This window comes from Theobroma cacao, chromosome 10 (genome assembly GCF_053813885.1).
Source record: "Theobroma cacao isolate CCN51 chromosome 10, ASM5381388v1, whole genome shotgun sequence".
Taxonomy (NCBI): domain Eukaryota; kingdom Viridiplantae; phylum Streptophyta; class Magnoliopsida; order Malvales; family Malvaceae; genus Theobroma; species Theobroma cacao.
The window spans coordinates 6,141,975-6,166,710 of record NC_142648.1 but is presented as its reverse complement, the minus strand read 5'-3'; the positions used below and the strand labels follow the sequence as shown (position 1 = coordinate 6,166,710).

The following is a 24,736-nucleotide window of genomic DNA, read 5'->3' as shown; positions in this document are numbered from 1 at the left end:
AGGGAAAATCTAGGTTATGGTGCCCAACACCAGCCAAGCCAAGCTGGTGGCTGAAGTTCAGATTTTAATTTTCTTTATTATTTATGTATAAAATTTGATATATATATATATATAATAATTATTTTTATAATTACTTTTCAGTCACCTTTCACATAAAATTTTACATTTATCATTAGTGCCCAGTGTAGCATTTCATGTCAATATTTTTAATAGACTTATGGTTCCTATAATTTCCAATTTTTGTTTATGGCAATTTGTACCAAAATAAACCCTTTGATGGCTTTATTTTACTAAATAAAATTTAATGACCAAAAGTAGTTTTCCCTAAAAGGTGCATTATTCCAATTATTTTATGTAACAAGGATTAGCTATTTTTTTTTTTTGGTTTTAATTTCTTTTGCTCAACTTATTTACACACTAAAACTTGAATGAATAGAGATTCACAAACGACTTTAGTTCTTACATGATGAAAGGTCAGTATTAGTCAGGAATAATGGAATCGTGTTATAAGCAATTAGCAGGAGTGGTAATGAGTACAATACTAGTTCATTTTACCTCAAGAAAACAGAGTTTTTCCAACGAAAAAAATTTTGTTGGAAATTTTTCGTTGAAAATTTCCAACAAATTTTTAATGAAATTTCAACAAAAATTTTTGTGAATTTTTTCAACAGATTTTCAACGGATTTCCAACGGAAATATACCAATGGAATATTTCCGTTGGAAATCCGTCGGAGATTTTGTTAGCTCAAAAAAAAATTTCTCCCACCAAATTTTTCAACGGAATTTCCAATAGATTTTCGTTTGAATTTTTCAACAGAAAATTATCCGTTGGAAATCCGTTTGAAAGTTTAAGGATCCAAAAAAATTTAAAGCCCGCTAAAGTTTCCAATGAAATTTTCCGTTAGAAAAAGCTATTACCAACGGAAATTTTCTAATGAAACATTTCATCGGAAAATTTTGTTGGTGATACTATGTTTGAAATTTTTTTACTTAAAATATTTTAAAATTTTTTATAAAATTTATTAATCTTTTATAAAAAATAGATATTAATAAAAGCAAATATATACATACTGAAGTTTATAATATTTAAAAATTTAAATATGTTTTCCTTTGCTTATTTTTTTACATTTTGAAAACTTTATTGAATCATAAATTACAAATTAATAGTTCCAAATTCATTAATTTTATAACATTTAAAAATTGATAAAAAGAACATAATAAATTTTTTAATTTTATAAAAATACATGATAAGATCTAATAATAAATTAAACAAAAAATAATAATACTTTATATACGTATAATTATATATGTATTAGTTAAATATAATATACAAATATCTAATTTATATGTAAGTATTAATATAACTTATAATAAATTTTATTTATATGATTACGCTTAATAATTTTACAATAAAGTTATAACTTTAGTTTTTATAGCATATATATTGTTTCCAGTTAGTTATGAATTATACAAAATTTGTAATTATATATAACATTATAACGTTATGCTTTACATTTATCATATATTCTTATTGGGTAATTCTAATACTACTTTGAGTATGTCATCCTTTGCAATTAATTTCATACTATAATTTTAATAATTGAAATCATGAGTATTTATAAATATTTAACTATATATATAAGTTGTACAAAAATAATAATATTTGATGTACTAATATTAGTTAATATAAATTATTACGAAGAATGATAGTAAACTAATTAATTAATAATATACTTAAAATATATTAATTAATTTGTTATATGTACATATACAAATCATAATCATAGCAATTTAAATTTAACTATATATATATATATATATATATTTATAAACCTATATTAATATGAAATTACAAGTGGTATATATTTTAAATGATATAACTTAATGTTAATATTAATATATGATAGTAAATATCTTACGTATTAATATATTATAATTATTAAAGTTATATATAGTAATCTTTAGGATTAAACTTATAATATACATATATTTAATTTATACATAAACATTACTTAACTTATAATAAACTTCAAGTTAAATAATTATAGTTAACAATTAATTTTATTAATTATCACCTTAATTTTTATAACATAGTAGTTATAATTAGTTATTATCTAGAAAAACTATTTAACATATAACATTTTATGTTACATATAATTTGTGTTATTTCATATATGCACAATAAAATAATATTGGGTTTGTTTACAACTTAATAATATTAAATATATTATATTATACATTAATATCTAATATATTATGATTACCTAATATATTGTTTTTGTAATCTTTATAGTTTATATAGTAAAGTTTAATATGAATATAATAAAAGTTTATTATTATTAATAAAATATAAAATGTTTAAATTTTGTTGTGTGTGATTGAAAATTAAGTATCCCTTTACCAACTCTACCAGCCATTCAACATTTTCTAAGGGTTTGCTTACGTAGCAAAATTAAACATTCCCTAAGCAGATCCCAAATCCTAAAACCTTAATTTTTAGCCAGACCGCCCTCTCATTTGAAACCCATGGGAAGCCCTTGACCTTTGCCCCCCTTTCCATGCCGAATGACTACTGAAGCTCCTTTGCAAGCTAAAGCTTGCTTTACTTTACTGCTGTGTTGATTGAAGCATCTCTCCAAACTCTCCATTTCCTCTGCAATTTCAATTTTAAGGTCCAAAGCTTAAGATCTTTTTCTAGTTCTGTTTGCTTGAGCTTTTCCATGTCCTATCTTTCCTTTTTGCTGCCATGTTCCTGTTGAGTTTCTATTGTTCCAACTGCTTTCACCTGTTTACTGGCTTTTATGCTATGTTTTCTACTTTGGTGCTTTGTTTTTAAGGTCTTGATTTGGAGGACTTTTGGCTGTTTTGCTTTTTATTTCTGCTGCTTCTTGGCTTTGTTGCTGCTATCTTGGTTTTTTTTCTCTGCTGTGCTGATGTTCTGTTGATGTTGAGCTGCTATGGTTGATTGATCTCTTTCATCTTCAAGAGGCCCTGTTTTGGCTTTCTTTTATAGTACTTTCTTTCATTTTGTTATGTTTAGGTAACTTTGTTTTCAAGGTCTTTTTATATTTCCTCTCTTCTGTTTTTTTTTTTTTTTTTACCATTTGAGGGTCTTTTCAGGAAAGGATTTCTCTCTTGGTTGATTAATGAATTGTTATCTTTGTTAGCTTTACTTACTTTCCTTCCTTTTTGTTAGGTCAAGCAGTCCAATAATCTTAGAGATTTACTTTTCAAAGCTGGTCAAGAGAAAAACTCAAAAGCTTCAAGAATCTTTGATACCATGGTATTTTTCTCCACTCAAAATAGTGTTGTTGGTACCAAATGACTTTCATAGATGGTTGTCAATTTATTTCTTGTTAAATTGTCTTATATGCTTTGGAGTGCAGAGAGATGACTTGTTTTTAAGTCTTCTAGTCTATTTTTTGTCCTTTAACTAGGATTTTAGCTCATAGTAGCTAATTTGTGTGTCAGCACACCTATGGAACTCATAACATGAAGTTCTTACAAGTGAATATAATTTATGTGTTTGTCAAGTATGCTATGATTACTGGATTATATGCATAAGATGGAAAACACCTCTTTTTTTCTTTTGATTGTATGGAAAGGCTTGTTTGAAACTACAATTATCTTCACATGAACCTCTAGTCATTGTATAGTCCTTGGTTGTAGACACTAAAAATCATAAATAAAAATCATAAACAAAAAATGAATTAAAAATAAAAATAATAAAAATTTAAAAAATAAAGAAAGAATGAAAAAGGGTGGAGAGAGGTACGACTGGCAGGGTGCGAACGCACCTTGCCAGGCACCTCCCTCACCCTGCCAGACGCGAATTTTTCACGTCTGGCACGGTAGTGGAACGTGCCCCCCCAATGCCCAGGAACAAGGTAGTGGAGCGTGCCCCCTCTAGAGCCCAGGAACTGGGTATAAAGGGGAGGGGGCATTGTAGCATTCAGAGCGATCCTGCAAGCAAAAGAAAACAAGCACAACCAAAAATTCCTAAGTCTCTAGCAGCCACAACAATCCACACAAAAAAAAAACCAAGAAAGATACATCAAAGAGAGATACTAAAAAATCAAAAAATGCATAATGAGAGGAGCGGAAAGCGGATCAGTAGAGAGAGAGAGTGTGAAAAGGGGCTCGGGTTTGCGTCGATAGGAGAAGAGTGAGAGAGAGGAAGCCCGACCGGCGCTGGATCTGGTGCTTGGGTTGCCGCCGGTTAGCGTGGGTTGAGAGAGAGTGTGTGAAAAGGGGCTCGGGTTTACGCCGGCAGGAGTGAGAGAGAGAAAGCCCGACAGGCGTTGGATCTGGTGCTTGGGTTGCCGCCGGTTAGCCTGGGTTGAGAGAGAGAGAGTGAAAAGAGGCTTGGGTTTGTGCTGGCAGGAGAAGAGTGAGAGAGAGGAAGCCCGACCGGCGCTGGATCTGGTGCTTGGGTTGCCGTCGGTTAGCGTGGGTTGAGAGAGAGAGAGAGAGAAGTCGACGCTAAATCTGGTGTTTGGGTTGCCGCCGGTTAGCGTGGGTAGAGAGAGAGAGAGAAGCCGACGTCGGATTTGGGGCTTGGGTTGCCGCCGGTTAGCTTGGCTAGAGGGAGAGAGAGAAGCCGGCACCGGATTTGTTGCTTGGGTTGTCGCCATTTAGCTGGTGAGATCTTAGAGAGAAGGTAGATAGATTTGTTTCTAGAGAGAGAAAACGGTGGAGGAAATGAAGAAGAGATGAGGAAAAGAATGGTTTTATACTTAAGGCTTTGTGGTAAAACGGCGTAGTTTTGGGAGAATTCAAAAAAAAAAAACCCTTCCCAAGCGTTCGAAACGGCAGAGTTTTGATCTTTGAAGGAGACTGCTAAAGTGGGCCGACCCAAACCCAAGAGGGGTCATTGGTTTCCTTGGACGTTGGGCTTCAATAGTCCAAATTCGGTATGGACTCTTTTGGACCTTACTGTTTGGATTGTTATTGTGTTATTGATTTATTGTTCATTGGGCCATTTAATTTTTATTAATTTAGTTTTTGGGTTATTTGCCTATTATATTTATTGGGCCATTTATTTTTAGTATTAATTCTAATTTAGGTCTCTAAATTTTAAAAAGGCTTGCTTTTAGTTTAATTCAAGGTCACTAATCAAAATAATGACTTATTATTTAGATAGTACCGATGATGGGACGATCGCTCGGGACGCGAGAAGTCGCAATCTCGAGACAATTTTCCCTAGGTTCGGAATCCGAATTAGGACCCCACCAGAACGATGGGAGGGTCTCGATTTCAAGATCCCGAAATTTTTATAAATAAAATTTAACAACACAAAAATCATTCAAAAATATATATAATAATAAATAGGTAAATAATAGATAAAAAAAAGGAAGAAAATAAAAAATAATAATAATAATTCAAATATATATGGTGAATAATAAATTTGTAAAAGTGCAATACACACGACAAAAAAACAAAAAATAAATAATAATAAAAAATCTAAGATAACAACTAATTTAAAATTAAGCATTAAATGGAATCATAACAATTTATCTCATTATAAAAGGAAAATATAAGGGTAACTTAGAATAAAAAATGTAAGGTGTAAAAAAATAGTAATTAGAAATGAAATAGAAAATAATAAAAAATATAATAAAATAAAAATAATAATTAATTAACAATAACTAAAAAATATAGATAATTGCATTAGCATAGCATATATATATATTGCATCATACATATCATTGCATATAAATATTTCCATTTTCGAGTTTAAGCCCCGATGATGGGATCTTCCGAGGATCTTGCGAAGGCGGGTATTCCTCGAAAAGTTCCTTAGGTAAAAAGGTGTCCCCGGGTCCCACCAGTATGATGGGAGGGCTCGAGAGACATTTTTAATAAAAGGCTTTCGCCCGAATTAGGTTCATTATGCACGAAAATATTATTTTAAAGAAAAACGTACGATAACTCCGATGATGGAAATTATTCGTCAAATTTGCGAAGGTGAATTTCTCAGATAATTTCCTAGGTGAAAGAATACCCCGAGTCCCACCAGTATGATGGGCGGATTCGAGAAAATATCTTCGATAAAAAGTTATTCGTCCGGCATCTTTTTCACGCCATGCATCTTGCCTCGCATTTGCATCCCATTTTAGGTCAAATAAGAGATAAAAATAAGTGAATAATAACTAAGGAAATATAGCTAATTTAAAAATTAAAGCCTAATAGGATAATCTAAGAATGGTACTGTTCATGGAACGGGCGTCCCGAGGGTGCTAATCCTTCCCCGGGCGTAACCGTACTCCCGAGCCTAGATCCAAAAAATCGTAGACCAATTTAAGGTTTTTTTCGGTGGGCTTAAAATTAATTTAAGTTTTCATCGATTAGAATCGAGTCAATAGGTGGCCAATCGCACCTAGTAAAAAAGATTGGTGGCGACTCTTAGTTTAATTTTTTTAGTGAGTTTTCACATATCCCGTCTAGCGGTCGGGTTCCCGAACCCGCACGTTACGTCAGCTGGCGACTCCACTGGGGACTGCCGAGAGTCCAACCATTAAATAATAATAGGTTATCCAAGGCTTTAAATAATTCAATATTTCCTTAATGTTAATGATTTGTTCTGCATATTTTGTTTGGTGCATTAGTTTATTTCGCATTTATTACTTTATTGCTTTTAATAATTGTGGGGATTTAGGATAGAGGGATGTGAGATTGTTACTTCAAGCTCGATGATTTCCTTCACACACACAGCACATTTTGTATTCATGCATAAACCCTCCACCCGGGTTATGTCCTTTTTAGGAGGGAGTTTAGTAGCTACGCTCTCGTGAGGTGATAACCTCCGCACAGGCTAGTGAAGACTCCCACTCAAATCGAACCTAGTCCGTTTGAAGCCTGTAATGGGTGAGGACCGGGGTGCCTTACTAGTCGCGTGGATGACAATGAGGAACGATTTGGGAACCTTAGCTCTGTTTATAAACCCCGCTCAGCATATAGAATACCGAGAGCAGCTTAACCCTAGGTAGGGCCATACCCATGAGAATATATCCTATAAATAGGTACACAAGAAGGAATTTCTTCCACTCCCTCTATTTTAAATTATGCCACGAGATAATAAAGTATCATGGAGTAAACAATAATACCCATGATATTGCTTATTATTCTCTCATTATTTTTAACATTCCATTCTTTCTTTTTACCATACTAACTTAAGTTTATTTTGCTTGTCATGTGCATGTTACATGTTCATTTGCATGCATCGTAATTGCATATAGGATAAATATTGGCTACACAACATCCAACCTAAGAGATCCCGGTTACATCCATGGCATCGTCATCGGCAGGTCCGCTCAACATATACAAAAATGACTATGAGATAGAGTTACAGATGGGGCAGATCCAACAAGAAAAAGGAGATTGTTTGACCCAAAGACATGTCCCAACTTTACCTGAGAGAGTTCACTTGGACCTTCAGCAGAATGACTTCACAGAGATTGTCACGACCCGGAACTCCCATCGAGCCAGTGACAACCGCCGCGACGTCCCGATAAGCACTCATTACCCCGAATGCCGATCGAAACCCCGTAAGGCTTAGCATCAACTTCCGCATCTCCCCGGTGAGCGACAGTTATTAAATCTCGCATTTCAAGAAAACATAAGTTGGTTCCAACTCAAAACAATAAAATATTATTTTCTAGCTCACAGGGGCATTTTCGTCAATTTTTTTTTTTTGAAATTTCGAAATCCGAAAAAATGTAATATGTAAGTGGAAACACATATTTCATGATTTAAATTAAATTTTGAAGTCTAAAACATTCGTTTAAAGTAAAATTATAGCTATTTGAATATAATAAAAATATTATATAAAATATTCTATTTTCTTAAAACACAATATTTTCAAAGTCTTCCTAAAATAACTTTTGTAACGTAAGAGTAAAATAAATTTATTCATATAGTAATAAAGATAATTAAAGTATGAAATTTCATTTACAGTGACACGTGGGCCCCCAACTAACCAAGAAAGTGTAGAGCTACGAACCCTTACTTCCATGATGCAACTTCGAGATTAATTCTCGTCTTAATCAACTATCAACAAACTGTCTTGAGCCTGAAAAATGGATAGGAAGAGGGGTGAGATTATGATTACATAATCCCAGTGAGTAAACAATTACCATCAAAAGCATCTAAAGCCGAGTAGATGGAGATAATATAAAAAGGTTATATCTCAATAATGTTCATAACACAAATTTCGTTTCAATCTATACCAAACAATTTATTTTCATCAAAATTTCCCGACTTATGAATTTCTTAAACTTGGCCCCTGCATAATCATTCTCGCGGGTACCTTCGTCAAGGTATCCCACTGAGACCGCCAAGGCTGTTCAATGACCCATACCCATAAACATGTTTTCACATTTGACACACAGTCGTTCCTTGGCGTTGGCTGAGTCTCACTCTCACGTGGTGGCCCGAACGTGAGGTGCACTCAAATCATACCTCAGGAGATACTTCACCCAACATCTCCCCCCGGAGGTAAGTATATAATTGAGTTACCGTGCCCCTCTCATAGGCAGTCCACGGAAACCCCCACCACTGCAGTGACCGTTTAATATACCACCAGACCCATAAAATTTCCAATAGCTTAATATGGCGAATAAAATTTAATCCAGTCTACCGAGACCAATCCAAAATTGTTCATATATTTCATGCCAACCCCAAAAATTTAGCCATCATGCTACCATAGTGTCATAAGCCCCAATTTCAATAACATATAAAATCATAAATTTCAACACAGTCTCCATATACTTAATTTTCCCAAAACAATATTTGATTTCAAAATCAGTATAAATCTCATTTTTATTAAAAAACATTTTAATTGGAAAACATAATATTTTATAATTTAAATTCACCATTCAATAAAAGCATCAAACAAGTATAATTACTCTAGATATTTAAGACGATAAATTGTCCACTCACAATTCTAGGAGTCGATGTACTCCTAATCCCAGTCTTCAAGCACAATTTTGGTACTTTTACCAGTGTAATTTGCTCACCACCTATCCACAATGTACAATACATAATTCACCACATCAATGCTTGACCATTATAAAATCAATTCAGGCTCGGTATATATGCATGATATGACATGCAACTTATCCGACTACCGCTTAAATGCGGTGCTGACCTAATTCGGCCTATTACCCGATTAAATTACTAACGCGTCCAATTTAATCTCAAATTAATTTTTTTCAGTTTCTATACCTCAATTGCACCCAAATTGGCTTAATGTTCCTCAGTGTGGTGCAAATTATCTGTCTCGATAGGAAATTACGAAAATACCCCTAGTGGGTAAAAATTCATATTTTTGCTCCGAAAATTCCCATTATTTTTCTAGGCTCATAATTTATAATTATTCATCATAATTCCTCAAATAAACATCAAGATCAGCAGCCAATATTCCCCCAGAAAATTCAGCCAATAATGGTAATGGAGGAAAATAAATTCTTTTCTTGTTGTTTTGTTCCTAAATATACTAAACTAACTTAAAACACTAACATAACTTAAAATCAAATTAATCTAACAAGTTTCTCTCTCCTAACCCATTTTTCCAGAATTGAATTCATCCTCAAATCACATGATTCAACCATGGAAAATGATGAGAAATGCATGGAAATGATAAATCTTAAGCTAAGCTTGAAAAATCATACCTTTAAACACTTGATTCCTTGAAAAATCACACTTTTTCTTTGAATTTTCTCACTCTAGGGTTTGTTCTTATTTCTCTCTCTCTCCTGCTGGTTTTGGCTGACCATCCCAATGAAGAATTCTGGAATTTTCAAGCCTTTTAATAGGCTTAATAAAATATTATTATTTTATTTACCTTTTGAATATTTTAGTATTTTATTTTTTTCTAGCCATCTTTTTTACTTTCTTTTTCTACCACTCAATCCTCTTCACTTATCCATGTCTTCCATGAAATTTCTAGACTTTTTCAAAGTTTTGGTGGAGCAAATTTTTAAAATTACACTTTTACCCCCGTAAAGTGAAAAATTACATTTTTACCCCAAAAACTGAAAAATTGCCCATAGACATATTTTTCATCCCTTATACTCATACCATTCTCCAATTTGTCAAATGTGATCTAAATTCTCTCAAAATCTCAAATTTTGTCCGCGAGTGGAAAAATTACAATTTTGCCCTTAGATAGTGAAAATTTCGGTTTAACTCCGAATTGATCCTCGAACTCCTAATTACCATTTTGAGTCATCCCTGAATTGTGAAACTCTTAATTTCACCTTAAAATTCCTATTTGAACTAGTTCGAGGCTTAATCGACTTAATGATACCATTAGAGGCAATATCGTCTTTTAACGATTTCTCGAACTTCCTAAATATACAAACATTCTATCGAGCATGTGAATGATATTATAATTATTTTACAAAGCAGGGTTTGACAGAGATGGTAGGAATTTGGGAGCAGTGGAGACGTGCTCACTGAGACAATTTCCAGAACAAGTATGGACACATTGCATGGCTCCTATATGTACCTGTTGATGACCAGATGCTTCAAGCCATTATCCAGTTTGGGGATCCCTCATACCGTTGCTTTGTCTTTAACAAGGTGGACATGACCCTTACCATAGAAGAGTACTCCTCTCTGCTCCGGATAGATCACATGCAGCCTGACAAGATCTATTAAAGGGCCCAGAAGACGGGGCACCGGCCGAAGTTGGCCAAGTTGTTCGAAATGACTAGGGTAGAAGTGGATCAGCATTTGAAAAAGAAAGGAGACACAGAATGCCTTCCGTGGAGTTTTTTGAACGGATACATTAAAAAACACATGGAGGATGAACAAGGTCTCCTAGCTTTCGCAATGGCGATCTATGGCTTAGTGGTCTTCCCAAAGGTTCTAGGTCATGTGGAGGTGTCAGTCATAGACTTCTTTGATAAGGTGACAAGGAGTATCAACCCGGCCCCATCTATCTTAGCTAAAACCTTCAGATCCTTGAATTTCTGTCGACGTAAAGGTGAGGGACGATTCATCGGATGTGCTCAACTCCTAATCATATGGATCAAAAGCCACTTCGAATGCAAAGAGAGCAAATTTCAAAAGCTTTATCTGTCTGCGAGTTGTCCTATCCTTGAGTTCTGCGAAAGCGAATCGCCAGACTGTAAGAGGAAAGAAGAGTGGGTCGCAAGGCTCCGGAGGTTAATGAGCATTGAAGTGACTTGGAGAGCTCCATGGATGCCACGAATGCAAGTAATGTATAAATGTGGGGACAAGCCGTGGGTACCACTGATGGGACCATGGGGAGCCATCAGTTATGCCCCGATAATGGTACGGAGACAGTTCGAATCTGAACAATTCGTGCCCATGACTCACCAGCTCGACCAGTTAGAGTTTACATATGGAAAGCCGGAAACGCTAAAGAGAATTGAGGAAATTGCACAAGACTGGAAGAAAACTTGCTGAGTGGATCAGGGAAGGGTTACCGATGAAGTCACCACAGGATATCATACTTGGCATGACCAAAGGGTGAAAAATGTCATACGCCCCCCTAAAAATCCATCAAAACATCTCATAAACCCATAACCTCAAGACGTCCTGCTGGAGAATGAGTTGACAAGAAAGAGACTTGAAAAGGAGATGATGAATATGAAGGGGAGACATGAGGATGAGCTAGAAGAAGTGAAGAAAGAGATGACAAGAAAGGTACGGATGGCTTTGAAAGAACGGGATGAGTGGCAAAGCAAGTTTAAGGAAGTGAGCATGGCAAATTCTTCTCTGTTAGCCAGAATGCAAGAACTCCAAAGTGCCAACAATGCTTTGCAGCACGAGGTACGAAGACAAGAACAAACCATCCAAGAGTTGAAAAATGACTACGACTTGTTGGAAACTGCCATGGAGGGCTACAAGGCACAGTACGAAGCAGTAAGGCAAGAATATTTCCAAATAAGGGAAAGAAATGATTCGTGCACACAAAGCCTTCAAAGGAAAGAAGCTGAGATGCAATGGATACTGAGACAGATGAGAAAAGTGGCATTTAAAGCTCGAGTGATGGCAGACAAGACCGAAGAACTCAGGCGAGAGATTCTTCCCAAGGATGAATTGAGTGAGCGGTTGATCGATCACCTCAGGATGGTTAGGGACCAATATGACAAAGTCGATTTTTCTTTTTGATAATTATGTAATGGTTTTAGACAATGATGTAATCGGATATTTAAGTTTTATGGATGCGAATTTTCTTATGGTAAATGTTGGATGGCCAATATTTTTCCTATTTCTTCTTTTCAATACATTTCATTTGCATCATAATGCATGATTTAAATAAAAGTAATAAATAATAATGCACTCAACATAAAATTCTAACTTATTCTTTGAACTAATAGAACAAAATTTCAGAAAAACAAATTCTCCACAGATACAATACAAGAGCCCGTTCTAAGATCATGGGGGATGAGCATTCAGAGAGGATGGATAAGATTGAGAAGAAGCAAGAAGAAATCATGGGTCAGTTATCAAAAATTTTGGAGTTAATATCTACAGATAAAAGAAAGAGAGCGGCAAGGAGTTCTGGTACACTAGAAGACGTTCAACAGACAGAAATCAATACAGACCCTGTGTATCCACCAAGATTTACACCACCACCTACAAGGAATGCGTCTATTCCCATGCCATCAATGGGTCAATATCCATTTTTTGGGATGCCAATAGGGCCACCACTGACTTATGCTCAACAAAGGCCAATTAAAGGGGCAAGTCCTTCAGATCCCATCTCTGTACCTGATCTGGATGATCCAAAGGAACAAAAGAAGCTCAAATGTGGATCCGTTGAATCGAAAGATAATCCCGATACCCATCAAAAATTTGACCTTTTTGAGGAAAGACTGCGCATGATAGAAGGAATGGGAATGTATTGTTCTATGGATGCAATTAAGCTCTGTCTTGTTCCAGATGTGGTTATACCCCCAAAGTTCAAAGTTCTAGACTTTGAGAAGTATGATGGAACCAAGTGCCCAATCACACACATCACCATGTATTGTAGAAGGATGGCCGCATATGCTCATGATGACAAACTCTTGATACATTGCTTCCAAGATAGCCTTACTGGTGCTGCAGCAAAGTGGTACGTCCAGTTGGACCACAATCGAATCCACACGTGGAAAGACCTTGCTCGGGCATTTATAACTCAATATAAGCATGTTACAGATATGGCTCCGGATCGCCTTTCTTTACAAAACATGGAGAAGAAACCCACTGAAAGCTTCAAAGAATACGTTCAAAGATGGAGGAATGTGGCCTCTCAAGTTCAGCCACCATTGACTAAGAAAGAGACCACTGTAATGTTTGTTAACACCTTGCGAGCCCCTTACTATGAACGATTGGTTGGTAGTGCCACAAAGAACTTTGCTAATATGGTGATTTCAGGAGAAATGATAGAAACTGCCATTAAGCAAGGGAAGATAGAAGGAGGTGATACAGTAAAACGAGGAAAAGGGGAACTTTCAAGAAGAAAGAGGGAGAAGCCCAAGCCATCATTTCAGGACAACACCAAGGAGGAATATACAACCCTTACCAGCCATACCCACCATACCCCTATTACCCAGCTGTGAACAACACTTCACAAAGCCCATACCTATACCCACTCATGCCAAATGCCTTTCCTAACCTGTACCCATATACTCTCATCCAACGCACACCTTACCCCACAAATATTCACCCACTTACTTCCACACCTGTTACAGCTTCAACCACACAACAAACAACACCTTCAAACAACCATACTATCGGTGAATCAAAAGGATGGCGGAACAAGCAAGAGTAAGTGCAGTTTGACCCAATCCCAATTACATATGCTGAACTTTTCACTCAGTTAGTGGCAAACCATCTGGTGGCACCTTTATACATAGAGCCATTAAAACCTCCATTCCCGAGATGGTATGATACTTCCGCCCACTGTGATTATCATTATGGAATCGAAGGTCACTCGATCGAGAATTGCACGGCATTCAAGCATAAGGTGCAAGGGTTGATCAAGGCAGGAATCCTGAACTTTGAAAAAAAGCCGAAATAGAATGTTAACAACAACCCACTGCCAAATCATGCTGGGGTAGGGGTAAATGCAATCGAAATGGAGGTGTATGTTAAAAGGAACATTCAGGAAGTGGAAACCCCCATGGAGAAAGTATTTGAAGCCTTGGTAAAAGCCAATATGCTCGAGGTTTGGCCGGAATGTCCTAATGCAAATGACTCAGGAGATATCCAAAGACTATGTTGCTTGTATCACAAAGGATGTGTGGGACATTTAATCCAAGATTGTAGTTCTTTCCGAAAGAAAGTGCAAAGAATGATGGACGAATCAAGGATCAAGTTTTATATGGAAGCTTCAAAGTCAGCAGTAAACATGATATCCAAAGAGTCCACTCACCCAATGAAGATAAAACCTTTAACCATTTTCTATGAACCAAGAGGAGAGTTTGTGGAGGATAGAACCCATGCCAAGATGATCATCGAAGTCCCTAAACCCTTCCCCTACAAAGACGATAAAGCTATCCCATGGAACTACAACTGCAGTGTACAAGTTTCAAAAGCAAAGAAATAGATAGCTGAATCTCAAGATGATGCTGCAAACATAACCGGTGTTGAAGGGATTACCCGCAGCGGACATTGCTATTCACCGAAAGCATTGGAGAATCTCAAGAATGAGAAGGGAAAGGAAAAAGAGCAAAGTCCGAGAGAAGAAAAGGTGCAACCTCCGAAATCAACAGATGGCTCAAAAGGACTGGTGACTGAAAAAGAAGTTGCCGAGTTCCTCAAGTTCATCAAACATAGTAAGTACAATGTGGTCGAGCAATTGAATAGGTTGCCCACTCGTATTTCACTACTATTTTTGCTCTTCAGCTCGGAACCACATAGGAACTCTTTGATGAGGATTCTAAACCAAGCATATGTGGATCAAGATATCTCAGTTGAAAATTTAGACTACATCGTTGGGAACATTTTCGGTGGGTAACATAATATCCTTTAGCGATGAAGAAATCCCTTCTGGAGGTAGAGGAAATTATAAAGCCTTGCATATCACTACCAAGTGTAAAGGCTGTACCATCGCAAAGGTACTACTTGACAACGGATCGTCCTTAAATGTGATGCCCATGAGGACCTTGGCCCGTTTACCTATCAACATGTCCTACATGCGAAAGAGTCAGATGATTGTGAGAGCCTTCGACGGAACAAGGAGAGAAGTAGTAGGCGACATTGAGATACCGGTAGAAATTAGCCCGTGTACCTTTACCATTGAATTCCAGGTTATGGATATCGCTCCTTCATACAATTATTTGTTGGGAAGACCTTGGATCCATATGGCTGGGGCCATACCTTCATCTCTTCATCAGAAGGTCAAGTTCATCGTGGAAGGGAAGATTGTCTGTGTTAACGGGGAAGAGGACTTACTCATAAGCAAGCCAACAGATACTCCTTACGTGGAAGCGGCAGAAGAAGTGCCTAAATGTTCCTTCCGATCCTTCGAGTTTGTTAACACCACATATGTTGGAGAAGGAACCACACCGCCTATTCCGAGGCTTTCCAAAACCACCAAGATGGCTGTCAATCAAATAGTAGGGAAAGGATACCGAGCGAGGGTAGGATTGGGAAGAGAACTACAAGGCATTAAAATGCCCATACGTGCTACTAAAAATGAAGAAATGTTTGGCTTGGGGTATAAGCCAACTAAAAAGGAAAGAGAAGAAATGATAGCCGAAAGAAGAAAGGAAAGGTTGGCTCGCTTTAAGGGGAATGAGTTGAAAATCCAAGGAATGACATATCCTCATCTCTACGAGACATTCCGATCTGGAGGTTGCATCTTTCTTGAATCACTCATTGTTGGGAGCCGAGAATTAGTGTCGCTTTAGGGGAAGCTTTTTTTGATTTATCAATATGTGCAACGGAGGAAGGTGAAGAACAGTCAGGAAATGTGGATGGGATTCCTACTACATACCTCGGGCCACCGAATCTAAAGTTGAGCAGCTGGACCACCATGAGTTTACCAGTCACTTGTGATTCAATTTCAAAGTAATGCAAACTAAACATCCGTGCTTATGCCCAAAAGCATTGGAATTTTATGTATCGGGCTTTTTATCATTTATCATTTTAATAAATTGACATGCGTAGTGCATTTCTCATATCTCTTCTCATGATTAACCATTTCCATTCTTGTCATTTCATCCCTTTATTTTAACTGTTTACCTATACAATAGCTCTACATATTTCAATTCTCTTTACCTTTCAGGATTCCAAATAATGAATGCGAAGATGATAATGATAGTGGTTTTGAAGTTAATTTTGGAAAAGGTACAAGTGTCAGTGAACTTGACGATACAGAAAACGTGGAGGATTATGATTTAACTCCGAACTTGTTAAGACTAGTAGAACAGGAAGGGAGACAAATTGTCCCATATCAAGAGACACTTGAAACGATTAATTTGGGAAATGAAGAAAATAAGAAAGAAGTTAGAATTGGTATGACATTGGTGTCAATGGAAAAAGAAAAACTGATAAAGCCACTCCATGAATATGTAGATGTGTTTGCATGGTCCTATCAAGATATGACAAGACTCAATACAGACATTGTAGCTCATAAACTGCCTTTGAAACCCGAATGCAAACCGATTAAGCAAAACTTGAGAAGAATGAAACCTGAAATGCTGTTGAAAATTAAAGAAGAGGTGAAAAAGCAGTTCGATGCAGGATTCTTAGAAGTAGCTAAGTACCCTGAATGGGTTGCAAATATTGTCCCAGTACCTAAGAAAGACAGGAAAGTGAGAATGTTTGTGGATTATCGAGACTTGAATAGAGCTATCCCGAAAGATAATTTTCCTCTTCTCCACATTGACACCCTTGTTGACAATACTGCCCATCATTCCATGTTTTCCTTTATGGATGGCTTTTCAGGGTATAACCAAATTAAGATGGCACCAGAGGATAGAGAGAAAACTACCTTTATAACTATGTGGGGGACCTTTTGTTATAAGGTAATGCCATTTGGTTTAAAGAATGTCGGGGTAACTTATCAGCGGGCTATGGTGACTCTCTTCCATGATATGATGCACAGAGAGGTTGAGGTGTATGTGGATGATATGATTGTAAAAGCTCGCAAAACAGAGGACCATGCAACCAATCTTGAAAGATTATTCAAGAGGTTACGAAAATTTCAGCTCAGATTAAATCCGACAAAGTGCACTTTTGGAGTCACTTCAGGAAAGCTACTGGGTTTCATCGTTAGTGACAGAGGAATAGAAGTTTACCTGGATAAGGTTCAAGCAATCCGTGATTTGCCTCTTCCCAAAACACAAAAAGAAGTTAGAGGATTTTTTGGAAGATTAAATTATATAGCTCGGTTCATATCACAACTCACACTCAAATGTGACCCGATCTTCAAACTCCTTCGTAAACATAATCCTGGGGTGTGGAATGAGGAGTGCCAAGTTGCTTTTGACAAGGTTAAAGAATATTTGTTGAGTCCGCCAGTATTGGTACCACTTGTGGCCGGGAGACCACTCCTCTTATACCTAACGGTAAATAAAGGATCCATGGGATGTGTGTTAGGACAGTATGATGAAACTGGTAAGAAAGAAAGGGCAGTTTACTACTTGAGTAAAAGTTCACTGAATACGAGTCCAAGTACTCCTCGTTGGAAAAGATGTGTTGTGCTTTAGCATGGACGGCGCATCGACTCAAACAGTACATGCTATATCATACCACTTGGCTCATTGCGAAGTTTGATCCTATTAAATACATCTTCGAGAAACCTTCCTTATCAGGTAGAGTGGCAAGATGGCAAGTGTTATTGTCTGAATATGATATTGTATATGTGTCCCAAAAAGCTATCAAAGGAAGTGCAATCGCTGATTTTCTCCCAGAAAGGGTGGAAAAGGATTATGAACCAATGGAGTTTGAGTTTCCGGATGAGGACTTGATGTCAATATGCCAAACAAGCGAGGAGAAATCCAAGAAAGAGAATTGGAAGATGTTTTTCGACGAAGCTTCGAATGCCTTGGGGCATGGCATAGGGGTCGTGTTAGTGTCACCAGAAGGAGATCATTATCCCGTCATAGCTAAAGTCAACTTCTATTGCACCAATAATGTGGCTGAATATGAAGCTTGTGTCATGGGTCTTCAGGTAGCAATCGAGAGAAAAATTCACATTTTGGAAGTGTATGGAGACTCTGCTTTGGTTATTTATCAGTTGCGAGGAGAATGGAAGACACGTGACTCGAAGTTAGTCCGATATCACAAGTATGTTTCAAAGCTGATTGAAAATTTTGATAAAATTTACTTCACCCATTTGCCCCGAGAGGAGAACCAAATGGCCGATGCATTAGCCACGCTGGCGGTAATGTTCAAAGTTGGTACCAATGTCAAGATTCAACCCATCATGATTAATCTTCGAGAGTGCCCCGCACACTACTCCAGTGTAGAAGAAGAAATAGATGGGAAACCGTGGTACCATGATATTGTGCATTATCTCAAGTTTCAGCAGTACCCGGATTAAAGCTCAGAAAATGATAAGAAAACAATTAGAAGGTTGGCAATGAATTTCTTCTTGGATGGGAACATCTTATACAAGAGAAGTAGGGATCAAACGCTTTTGAGATACGTGGATTCAGCCGAAGCTCGGAGAATAGTTGAGGAAGTTCACGAAGGAATTTGTGGAGCACATGCAAGTGGACATAAGTTGGGAAGACAGGTCATGAGAGCATGATATTATTGGCTCACGTTGGAAACAGATTGTATAGATTTCACTCGAAAGTGTCACAAGTGTCAGATATATGCGGACAGAATCCACACCCCTATTAATTCACTGCATGTATTGACATCACCATGGCTATTCTCAATGTGGGGCATGGATGTGATTGGGTTGATAACCCCGAAAGCATCAAATGGGCATCGATTTATTCTGGTGGCAATTGACTACTTCACTAAGTGGGTAGAAGCAGCATCTTATGCCAATGTGACCTAGAAAGTGGTATGTAAGTTCATCCAAAAAGAAATAATATGCAGCTATGGTCTCCCGGAAAGGATCATCACAAATAACGCTAGTAACCTCAATGGTTCGATGATGAAAGAGGTTTGTGCCAAGTTCAAGATCAAGCATCACAATTCAACGCCTTATCGCCCAAAGATGAATGAAGCAGTAGAAGCAGCCAACAAGAACATCAAAAGGATAATTGAAAAGATGACAGATGTATACAAAGATTGGCATGAGAAGTTAACTTTTGCTTTGCATGCTTATCGCACAACAGTCCGAACTTCCACGGGAGCTACACCGTTCTCTTTGGTGTATGGGATGGAAGCAGTTTTGCCAATTGAAGTAGAAATCCCTTCCTTTCGGGTCCTTAAAAAAGTACAGTTGGAAGAAGCCGAATGGGTTAATGCTCGTTATGAGCAATTGAATCTCATAGAAGAAAAAAGATTAACGGCATTTTGCCATGGGCAGTTATATCAAAAGAGAATGGTGAGGGCATATGGCAAGAAGGCACATCCTCGACAGTTCCGATAAGGAGAATTAGTATTGAAAAAAATTCTCCCGAACCAGCATGATCCTCGCGGGAAATGGACACCGAATTGGGAAGGACCATTTGTGGTGAAGAAAGCTTTTTCAGGAGGAGCACTAATTTTGGCGAAGATGGACGGAAGGGAGTTTTCCAACCAGGTGAATGCCGATGCTGTCAAGAAATATTTTGCATAAAAAAAATTAAGTTGAAAACCTGAAAAGACGGCTTGAATCTGGGAGATGTGTTTAAGGGGAAAACCCGAAAGGGCGGTCTAGACACGAATGAGGTCCAAGTACTACAAAAGCTTAACACATAAAGGGTGAAGATCATGATCCGAGATGTTCATACAAAAGACAAGAAAGCTGACAAATGTGCCTATTTCAGGATAAAATTTCAAGACTACTGTTAATATCTATCAAAACAGTCATTAAGAAAGAACTGTATCCTTTTTGTATTAATCAATTTTCCCTTATTCCTTGTCATTATGCTTGATTATAGAAACTCCCCTTTTTTCTAATGAAAAGTAGTCTTTCTGCTCCCAACAATGCCATCATTTCCATCCTACCAAGAGAGGAGATATGAGTACATTGCATTGCATTTGTCATAAAATTGGAATGATACTTAATAAAGAGCATGATAAAGTAAGAAATGTTTGCAATATTTTGAAAAATGATCGTAATTGACAGGGAATGAAATGGAGTCTGGTAATGTAAGAAAAGAAAAGAGAAAAGACTAAGAAAAGAAAGAAAGAAATGGAAATAACAATAGAAAGAAATGGAAATAACAATAGAATGGAGCACAGTAAAAATGTGAAGAATGATTGGACCATGCATATGATAGAGGAAGAAAACAGTTATGAGTAATGAATTGGGGAAGAAGAGAGATTGGAAGCATGATCGATTCATCCCCATTGATCAAAGAGAAAGCTCTAAAACACCCAAAAAAAAAGAAACTGATGAAGATGAATTGCCATGTTCAAAATTTTAAAACAATTGAAAAAGAGGGAAATTCATCTTTAAAATCATATGAATTTCAGATGAGAAATTGATTATTTTTCACCATTTCAAAAAAAAGAAAAAGGTTTCGTTGCCTCAATTTTGAGGAATTCATTTTTAAAGGAACGTTGCCTCAACTTTGAGGAGCTCATTTGTAAAAGTTCTCGTTGCCTCAGTTTTGAGGAGTTCATTTTTAAAGTCTTGGTGCCTCAACTTTGAGGAGTTCATTTTTAAAGTCTCGTTGCCTCAGTTTTGAGGAGTTCATTTTTAAAGTCTCGTTGCCTCAGTTTTGAGGAGTTCATTTTTGAAGTCTCGTTGCCTCAGTTTTGAGGAGTTCATTTTTAAAGTCTCAGTGCCTCAGATGTGAGGAGTTCATTTTTAAAGGTCGCATTGCCTCAGTTTTGAGGAATTCATTTTAAAAAAGAAAAATTTGGTAAGAGAATTAAAGAATTTAGTCAAATACGGTGTCTATGTCTTTGCACTATTTCGAATTTTCAAAATGCGCAAAAAGGGGCAGTTATAGACACTAAAAATCATAAATAAAAATCATAAGCAAAAAATGAATTAAAAATAAAAATAAAGAAAGAATGAAAAAAGGTGGAGAAAGGTACGACTGGCAAGGTGCGAATGCACCCCCAGTGCCCAAGAACAACGTAGTGGAGCGTGCCCCCTCCAGAGCAGGAACCAGGTATAAAGGGGAGGGGGCACTATAGCATTCGGGGGGATCCTGCAAGCAAAAGAAAACAAGCATAACCAAAAATTCCTAAGTCTCTAGCAGCCACAACAATCCACAAAAAAAAAAAAAAACCAAGAAAGATACATCAAAGAAAGATACCAAAAAATCAAAAAATGCGTAATGAGAGGAGGGGAAAGCGGATCGGTAGAGAGAGAGAGTGAAAAGGGGCTCGGGTTTATGCCGACAAGAGAAAAGTGAGAGAGAGGAAGCCCGACCGACGCTGGATCTGGTGCTTGGGTTGCCGTCGGTTAGCGTGGGTTGAGAGAGAGAGAGTGAAAAGGGGCTCGGGTTTGCGCTGGTAGGAGAAGAGTGAGAGAGAGGAAGCCCGACCGGAGCTGGATCTGGTGCTTGGGTTGCCGTCGGTTAGCGTGGGTTGAGAGAGAGAAAGAGAGAGAGAGAAGTCGATGCTAGATCTGGTGTTTGGCTTACCGCCGGTTAGCGTGGGTAGAGAGAGAGAGAAGCCGACGTCGGATCTGGGGCTTGGGTTGCCACCGGTTAGCGTGCGTAGAGGGAGAGAGAGAAACCGGTGCTGGATTTGTTGCTTGGGTTGCTGCCATTTAGCTGGTGAGATCTTAGAGAGAAGGTAGAGAGATTTATTTCTAGAGAGAGAAAACAGTGGAGGAAATGAAGAAGAGATGAGGAAAAGAATGGTTTTATACTTAAGGCTTTGTGGTAAAACGGCGTAGTTTTGGGAGAATTCAAAAAAAAAAAACATTTCCCAACCGTTCGAAACGGTAGAGTTTTGATCTTTGAAGGAGACTGCTAAAGTGGGCCGACCCAAACCCAAGAGAGGTCATTGGTTTCCTTGGACGTTGGGCTTCAATAGTCCAAATTCGGTATGGACTCTTTTGGACCTTACTGTTTGGATTGCTATTGTTTTATTGATTTATTGTTCATTGGGCCATTTAATTTTCATTAATTTAGTTTTTGGGTTATTTGCCTATTATATTTATTGGGCCATTTATTTTTAGTATTAATTCTAATTTAGGTCTCTAAATTTTAAAAAGGCTTGCTTTTAGTTTAATTCAAGGTCACTAATCAAAATAATGACTTATTATTTAGATAGTACCGATGATGGGACGATCGGTCGGGACGATTTTTCCTAGGTTCGGAATCCGAATTAGGACCTCACCAGAACGATGGGAGGGTCTCGATTTCAAGATCCCGAAATTTTTATAAATAAAATTTAACAACACAAAAATCATTCAAAAATATATATAATAATAAATAGGTAAATAATAGATAAAAAAAGGAAAAAAATAAATAATAATAATAATAATTCAAATATATTTGGTAAATAATAAATTTGTAAAAGTGCAATACACACGACAAAAAAATAAAAAATAAATAACAAAAAATAAATAATAATAAAAAATCTAAGATAACAACTAATTTAAAATTAAGCATTAAATGGAATCATAACAATTTATCTCATTATAAAAGGAAAATATAAGGGTAACTTAGAATAAAAAATGTAAGGTGTAAAAAAATAGTAATTAGAAATGAAATAGAAAATAATAAAAAATATAATAAAATAAAAAAATAATTAATTAATAATAACTAAAAAATATAGATAATTGCATTAGCATAGCATATATATATTGCATCATACATATAATTGCATATAAATATTTCCATTTTCAAGTTTAAGCCCCGATGATGGGATCTTCCGAGGATCTTGCGAATGCGGGTATTCCTCGAAAAGTTTATTAGGTAAGAAGGTGTCCCCAGGTCCCACCAGTATGATGGGAGGGCTCGAGAGACATCTTTAATAAAAGGTTTTCGCCCGAATTAGGTTCATTATGCACGAAAATATTATTTTAAAAAAAAACGTACGATAACTCCGATGATGGGAATTATTCGTCAAATTTGCGAAAGCGAATTTCTCAGATAATTCCCTAGGTGAGAGAATACCCCGAGTCTCACTAGTATGATGAGCGGATTCGAGAAAATATCTTCAATAAAAAGTTATTCGTCTGGCATCTTTTTCATGCCATGCATCTTGCCTCGCATTTGCATCCCATTTTAGGTCAAATGGGAGATAAAAATAAGTGATTAATAACTAAGGAAATATAGCTAATTTAAAAATTAAAGCCTAATAGGATAATCTAAGAATGGTACCGTTCATGGAACGGGCTTCCCGGGGGTGCTAATCCTTCTTCGGGCGTAACCGTACTCCCGAGCCTTGATCCAGAAAACTGTAGACCAGTTTAAGGTTCTTTTCGGTGGGCTTAAAATTAATTTAAGTTTTCATCGATTAGAATCGAGTCAATAGGTGGCCAATCGCACCTAGTAAAAAAGATTGGTGGTGACTCCTAGTTTAATTTTTTAGTGAGTTTTCACATATCCTGTCTAGCGGTCGGGTTCCCAGACCCGCACGTTACGACATTGGTGCTGCAATTTTTAGATTAGGGATGTCCATCTTTTTTTTTTTTTGTATGAAACAACCATCTGCTCACGTAGTAATTTTTAAGATTTTTAGACTTACCAGTTTAAGGTGTTCTTTGGGGTTGTTGTTTGTTTCGCATGAGCTTGTTGGGATTGGGACAACACTGCAGCGCTATGCTTCTAGCGTTGTAGCACCCAAACTTCTACCTTGGAAGCTTGATTTGGACTGGGAAAGCGCTGCAGCGCTGTCCTAGTCCCAGCAAGCTCCGAAGTAGAAGTATATTTAAAAATATTGATATATAATTAAGCCAGTTATATTTTACAAAATAATATATTTAATAAATAATAAGTCATAAACTATATATTATATAACCAATAAAATAATATATTACAGATTTTATATTATACATTAATATATAATATATTATAATTATCTATAAATAGTATTTTATATATATAAATTATGATATATAGTATTCATAATTTGTATTGTACAGCTTATTATAAGAATATTAAACTATATTATTATTATTATTATTATTATTATTAATGGTTTAATAATTAATATAATATAAAAGGCATAATGTTCAAATAAACTCTTTTTCAAGAAAATTCAAATAAGTCCTTATTCTTTTATTGTGTTCAATAAAGCCTCAATATTTTTATTTTAGGTTAAATAAATCTTTATAACTAATTATTGATTAATTGCTATTCGTTAAAATATCTTTTATCATTTTATGTCCGCATGACACTAATATGACCTTGATGTGGAGGATGAAAAAATCACATGGTCATGTTCTCATAACAAATTAGTATGTTACATTATTAGTAATTATAATATATCTGCATGTTACATTATTATCAATTATAATATATTAACATACTACGTTAACGTTACGCAATATAAAATAATAAATAATATTTTAATTAAATTAATTAAATTTTTTTAACTTAAAATAAAAATATAAAATTTATTTGATTCAAAATAAAAATATAAAAATTTAATTAAATACAACAAAAATATAACAACTTATTTTAATTTTTTTAAAATATAAAATAATATATATATATATATATATATATAATTTTGTTAACAGTATGTC

General features: G+C 36.1%; 1 protein-coding gene across 1 annotated transcript in view; it reads left to right on the top strand.

Annotated features, from left to right (window-relative positions):
* Positions 1 to 3,189: 3,189 nt before the first annotated feature.
* Positions 3,190 to 24,736, top strand: part of LOC18586568 (DAR GTPase 2, mitochondrial-like) — a 32,151-nt gene continuing 10,604 nt past the window's right edge. Inside the window, exon 1 of the mRNA XM_088802793.1 lies at positions 3,190 to 3,283. The gene's annotated coding sequence lies outside the window, so the exon portion shown is untranslated. The remainder of the gene's footprint in view (positions 3,284 to 24,736) is intronic.